Raw genomic sequence first — 7,241 nt, 5'->3', positions numbered from 1 at the left:
ATATACTACGTGATCACTGAATTATGACCACCCCTATGAAAACTGAATGCGACCGGTTGACCACGTGAGGTACGAGAGTGCGCAGTTAGTCGACCTACATGGCATAGATAAGGTGTCAGTGGTTCAGTGGGTAGTAAAATTCAGGGCATTATGGGTAAACGGAAGGATTTATCGAACTTTGATAAAGGACACATTGTGGGAGCTCGACGAGCTGGTGCCTCGATTTCCCAAAGGGCTGAACTGGTGGGTGTTCGAGGGCCACTGCAGTTAAAGTGTACCAGGACTGGCATTAAAATGGTCAAACAACGACTCGACGGTAAAACTGTAAAGGTCAGTGAAAGGTTGATGTTAGAGGTGAGTGCCGGGTCCGACGACTCGTACAGGCAAACAGGCGCAGTACTGTTGAAGAGTTGACTACCCAATACAACATGGACCAACCCAGAACAATATCTGGCATGACCATGCGTCGCACACTCGCACGTATGGGCTATACCAGCAGATGACCTCTACGGCATCCTCTCCTAACCAAGGTTCATCGGCGTAAAAGACTCGCCTGGTGCAAAGAGCATGCAAATTGGACGTTAAAAGACTGGAAGAAGGTGTGCTGGTCGGATGAGTCACGTTATTTACTCCACACCGTGGATGGTCGTGTACGGATTTGGCGTCAACAACATGAGACTCTTCATCCATCATGCATGGTATCAAAAGTACAGGCCTGTGGAGGCGGTTTGTATGGTGTGGGGCCGGCTTGTTTCACTGGCAGGAACTTGAACCCCTGGTGCATGTGGAACAACGTATGAGTGGTCTTCGCTATCGTCAACTGCTTGCTGACTGTGTACACCCCGCTATGTTACACTTTTTCGCGAATGGCGATGGTGTCTTCCAAGATGACAATGCCGAGCCATCGGACACTTGATGTGCAGGAACGGTTTGAGGAACAGAGTTCTAACTCCCAGCATATCGATTGGCCACCGAATTCCACCGATATCAATCCCATAGAGCACTTGTGGGACACTATGGAAAGGCATATTAGGACAATATGGCCTTAGTTGCTAATGCTCCTAAAAACCAAATAACCAACCAACCATATCAGGCTTCTGGATACACCAATAACATATTGAAATATGGATTCGAAAAGAAATTCATACAATGAACGTCGTAAACTGTATATATGGATGAGACGTTCAATTACTACGTACATTTTTTACCCAGTTCATTTCAGTACACGGCTACTTCAACGGCCGTGACATTCCTCTTGTATTTTCTTTGCTACACGACGCCCTCGTATGTAGCACAGTTGATAGAATCGCCGTCCTCCCGACACCAGGTGGAAAAGACGTGAGTTCGAGTCGCGTCGATGATGTGAGAAATTTTTATGGGCCTTTTTCACAACGTGGCTGAGTCAATGGGTCTCAGGCGAGGGTAGCATGATTTTTTCTCCCGGAAAATCCGATTTTTCTTACAGCAGTTGTCTTCTTGTCTTCTTCACCCTCAGAGAAGCTGGGGAACATTTGTGAAAATGGTTAGAATAATCCCACAGGAAAGCCTGAAAATTTAAAGTAACATCCCCGATCTCTCTCTCTATGACCCCTTTAAACTGTCCATGCTCACTTTAGAGCTCACATGAAGACTATACTTTTAAAACCTTCAACTAAGTCAACCCATCTTTGTCTGTTATTATTATTTGTGTATTTGGAATGCATATAACATCTGTAATTAATGCCAATTTATTTGTGGTGTGTGTGTGGGGGGGGGGATGGATTGATTTGTTTTAGATTCAATGTCGATATAGTATAGTGTATAGTGTGTTTAGGGTCTAACGGCACCAGGGGTTTCCCCCATCTCCGCGTAGTATACATTGTGGTGTCATACAGAACACTGTAGAGGCCAGAGGTTTAAAAGTGTGTGGATATTGTTGTGTGTAATGTTTTGTACCGTTGTTCATCTGGTCTTTTAGCCGTTGGGTCTCAAATGAGACCCACCGTTGCCCACACTATACCTCGTGGAGGCAGACCAGGTACACCAGTATTTTAGAAATTTACTATTTACTCTGGCAGGTCCTGCCACCTAATTTCCTGAGATTTCAGTGGCTAGGACCTTAAAAAAAAAAAAGTGGAGGGGGGGGGGGGTGAAACGCTAGAAATTGGGTCAGGCCGAAAGAGATATAAGTTATACGGGTTAGAGTTCATTTATTTTTTATTTTTTATTTTTTTAAATTTTTGTTTGATTTTTTAATTTTAATTTTAGTTTTGGCAAGGGTCAAACGCTAGTCGCAAGATAGCTAGAGAGGGAAGGGAGACTGAAGACTGGGGGGGGGGTGAAAGACAGAAATATGGGGTCAATAGTGAAGATAACCCCAAAAGTCGGCGGGGCAGGCCCATGCCTCACCAGGTGAAGATAGGGGATGGCAGGGGGGAGGGTACAGAGTAACCATCCCCTGCCAAGGGAAGGGAAAAAAAGCGAATCGAGTGAGGGTACCCGGTTCCGATCGCCTAATGATGTTTCGGCAGCAAACTGCACAATGTCTTTGTCAGGTCGGTGTCCATATTACGTGCCTGTTTTCAGAATGAAAAATCAGCGTGTTAAGCAGCAAAAAAAAAACAGTATAACTCGCTCGAACCCTCCTAACTCAGCAACGGTGTGAAAAAGTCTATAAAAGTTCCTTCATGGAATTGAAACCCAGACGTTTTTTATTATGTGTAATTTATTATGGGGAATGAAAACATGTTTATATCGTTATTAAATTAAACTTATATTAGGAAACTATATTGTATATTAGGAACCACAAAATACACAGCAAATTAATTTTTACCGCATTGTCTCACTCAACATACACACTCTCGCGCAAATGCTCACTGGCAGAGTGGATGCTCCAGTCCTGGATAATATTATAGTCAAACCGCGTGCCATTGCTAGACGTTGCGGAGAAGTAAATAATCCACTGCGTCCAGTCCTGAACAATCTTAGTAGCCTGCAACGATTCTTCCCATCAAATGCAGCAAAAATATTTAATTCTCTGCACATAGATGCTGAAAATCTGTGAGAATGAAACATACCGGAAAGAGATCTTCCAGAATTCTTACAGACTTACTGAAATATGAATCGGCTGCAAAGTGACAACTTGCAAAGAATTGAGTGCCCTTTCTTTTGTCACCTTTGGAGTGATTAATCCAAGAATGAAATGAAACATTTCGTGGTACGGGTATGCTTTGTATATTAACGACACAACTACTCGATAAGTGAGCTTGTAATTTTGAGATAGCGCCAAGTGTAATGTGAGTCAACTGCAAAGTTAGGCGAGCACGTGAGAACACACGGGGCAGTATTTATTTTGTTATTAATTTTTTTAATGCATGGATAACACAGCCAATAAAAACGCCAGCATTGTATATTGGGGAAAAAATTGGTTCGTCCCTGTAAACTGTTCAGTATCAGCAGAAAGAAAGACATTTTCTACAGGGTCATGACTGTTTGGGACTGCACCGTAGTTTATTTTCGTGTGTTCATTTACCAGGATCACGCGAAGATTAAGTGACGAATCACAAGTTACCTTCCTAGACGTGTAAGATAACTTAACTAGAGTTAATTAGCTAATACATCAAAGGTTAACGGCAGATTAGTTACTGGACTGACTTATCTCCGCTGATCAAAAATGAGGCGAACATTTAAACAGCGACTCAGGGTCTCGTTGATACAAACCTCTCAGGATAACGTTGAAAGGTTAAAATATAGTGCAGAATCATTGGAATGTCATTTACTGTATCATATGCTACAAAATACCTTAAGAATTTTAAGATCGTTGACAGAATAAAGATAACAACCAGATATTTTCAGAAAGTAACTATAGTTTTTTTTTTTTTTTTTTTTTTGAGAGAGAGAGAGAGCTAAACCATGCCGATTGGTCCGAGTTACCATTTCAAAATAAGGGTGGGGAAAACTGCGACCCACTTGCCACATGTTGTTTGTAGGCGGCCATGGTTTTCCAATTTTATGTTGCCTTCGGACAGTTTTGATTCATTCTTTAAAAATAATAAATATTATAGAAAATATTTCAAACGCGAGGACAATTGTTGTTTATTTTATGATTCATCATTATCAGAGACCATATGAAGTCAGTGTATTATGTCAAGTGTGTTCAATTTGCACGTTACGCTGGCCGCAAAAAACTCTGAATATTTGACGGGTGAAGCTGCTATATTGTCTTGGAGGACCAAACGAAGACAAAGGCATATATAAAATAAAAATGAGAAAAGAAATAGATGCAAGACATCGAACACTGCTACCAAAAACACAGTCTGTAGCACTTAGTTTATGGCTCTATTATTCTCACCCTGGTTGTCCCAGTTGTCCTCTGTGGCAGAAGAGTTGATTAACTAGTTGTCACTCGTTTGAAGAAGTCTGGGTTAGAATCCGAGGACGACTAAAAAAATTTTTAAAAGACTTTCAATTGGTATCGTAGCTAGCCAATCCCAGGTGGAAGAAGCACGATTCCTTGAGTTATTCTGCATTTTTGCTACCCACAACGTGCAAATCGACTCGCAACCACTTGTACGCAATAATAGACAGTCGATTATTTGAATTGGCACACTATGACCAAAATAGTCGATGCCAAAAATCCTTAAAAACAACCAACAATCAACCTACCCAGTATTTGTGCACTCTTCCTTGTCTAGTTTCACTGGATGAAATTTTTTTTAAGTACAGTGTAACATGTACGTTAAATTCTTACGTACTTTTTTGCTTAAAAAGAATAAAAACAAATTTTTTCACCTTAGAAGACAGTCCCCAAGAATCCACTCCTTTCAATTCTGGAATTACTTTTGTTGGTAACATAGCAGGTTCGTGTCACTGTTATTCCTCCTCTCTTCTCCCCCCCCCCAAAAAACTTCCTTTCTGAATGAGAGAAACTTTATGATTTTTTTTTCAGTCCCCGCACCTAATCAAGTTAATTGGTCTCGCGAAAGTTACATGATTTCTCTCCATTCTGAAATTGGGTTAACATCCCTCAAAATATCCGCAATTTACGGAGACGATATATCATAATTTCGCGCCCTGAGCTGTGTCTCTTCACACTATCAACAACCAACCGACCACCCTTTCAGGTATGCAACAATTCCGCCATAACTACATATTTCTGCGTCACGAAAAATTAAAAATTTGCTTCCCTCTAAAAAAAAAAAGTAAAGTAAAGTGCAGCCATTATCAACCCACTGCAGGATGGACGCCTCCTCAACAATTCATGCTGAGCGAAATGGACCATAATCTGTCACGCTGGTCCAGTGCGGGTTGGCAGATCGACCGTATTCAGCAGTCAGGGGCTTGAACCCCGGTCTATTCAAAGAGCGTGTGCTACTGCACTCCCGCTCCTGACCACTCGGCTACGGAGGAACCTCAAAAGTTCTTGAGGTGCCGGAAATCGAACCCGGGACCTTTCACATGCAAAGCGAACGCTCTACCACTGAGCTACACCCCTCCCTCTATTCCCCCCATAAATAAAAATGATTTTAAAACAATAAATGAATAACGAAATATTACAAAATTCGCGTGAGGCGCACTGATATTTCGGAATTTAAAAGTTAAACGGCGGCAATAAATAAATAAATGTATACACACATATATATTATTTTCAGAATTTACTGGTGCTTTGAAAGAAGAATGCAGCGTCATATTCCACTGGCTTTTTCCCGGAAATTTGTGTAAAGCCCTCCACGACGTAATTTTACAGTAATTATGGCTAACGTTTTATTAAAAATCTTACCACATTCTATTCTGAACTATTCGTATACAGTATATATCCCATTATTTTTAGTAAAATAAGATAGGGTATTTGTTAACGTAAACAGCAAGTATATGTATCTCATTTGTTCAGAATCAGTTTTTACATTTGAAAGCTTTCGATATTCGGTGTGTGTCTGATTCTTTCAGGCATAACTGATTAAATAACTGGTTAAATGTAAACATGATAACGATTGGACCAGAGTGGGACTTTAAAACAATCGTTGTATATACAATAATAAATATTAAAAAATAATAATGATAATCAAAGAAGCAGAAGCTATAAAATGAATGAGCTTATTCTGCAATGCTACTGCATCTAAGTATCTTATTAAAGACACGAAATTAAATAAATCATTATTAGTATAGAAGTATTAATTATTGTTTAATTTTAGTAATCTGTTATTGAAATGTGGCTTAAAATTTGTGGAGGTCTGCAAGCCTTACAAAGTTGTGAATCACTGTACTAAGGTTTCCTGACCGCTGATTATCCTAAGGATTATAAATGAACAAGAAGCATTTGGAATGGAATTGTAAAGTACATATACGGTATATAATTAATACTAATAGGATTTTTTATTTTTTGAATTAGGATTTCAAATCCTACTGTTTTCGATTAGGACAGTCGAAAACTGGGTTTTCGATTTTCCTAATCCTACTGATCCACACCAACTCCGGAATTTCTTATGGGAAACTGTCCAAGGTGTAATTTAATAATCTGTTTTCTTATATGGAGTGAGTATTATGATATTAATGGCAAGTATGAAATAATAAAAAGATGCACTTAGAGAGAGAGATTGAGAGAGAGGTAAAACTGCTAAGGCTGTATGGCTTCAGTATATTATGTGTGTAATTGCCTGCATTCTTTTGGGTTTTCTGTTCACTGGACGAAAAACTCGGCTTTCCAGGAGAAAAACCATCCAACCCTTATGAGCTCAACTAACTCAGCCATGTTGTTAAAAGTCCATTAAAATTCCTTGCGTCATTCATGGGATTCTAACTCAGTCCTTTTCCACGGTGTGGGAGGACAGCGATTATAACCACTATCCTACCGCCAAGGAAACAGATTTGTTTGTTGTTTTATGGCGCATTGGCACAGGGACACAGAGACTTTCCGTTTCTACTGAAAGACAGCGATTTCATTATTTTTTGGCCAATGACTGGAGTGAAATAACGTAATTAGTGAAATCTGGTAAACGTTTGTCGTTTTGAAGTCAATTCTTATTCTTCTTTGAAAAACTTATGCAGCGGGAGGGTATATAAGTACACGTACTTTGACTCACTGCCGTTCAAGCCCCTGATTGCTAAATACTGTACAGTGCTGTTTCATGTATTCGTTAGATCTTGTGAACTCCTCTGACTGTGGGGCCGTCCCAGAGAGAGAGAGAGAGAGAGAGAGAGAGAGATAATCTTTATTACCCTTCACGGCCATAAAGCCAGGGGCTTACAGTTTCCCAAACTTCCGG

At 40.2% G+C, this 7,241-nt stretch overlaps 1 non-coding gene across 1 annotated transcript; it reads right to left on the bottom strand.

Annotated features, from left to right (window-relative positions):
- Positions 1-5,401: 5,401 nt before the first annotated feature.
- On the bottom strand, positions 5,402-5,473 carry TRNAA-UGC (transfer RNA alanine (anticodon UGC)). Its single transcript has one exon. It is a non-coding gene; the product is annotated as a tRNA-Ala (tRNA).
- Positions 5,474-7,241: the final 1,768 nt, after the last annotated feature.

The sequence above is a fragment of the Mastigoproctus giganteus genome, chromosome 8, assembly GCF_048544385.1.
Source record: "Mastigoproctus giganteus isolate SK-2022 chromosome 8, ASM4854438v1, whole genome shotgun sequence".
In the NCBI taxonomy this organism is placed as follows: domain Eukaryota; kingdom Metazoa; phylum Arthropoda; class Arachnida; order Uropygi; family Thelyphonidae; genus Mastigoproctus; species Mastigoproctus giganteus.
Note: the sequence above shows the minus strand (reverse complement) of the source record. Positions and strands in the feature narration are given on the sequence as shown.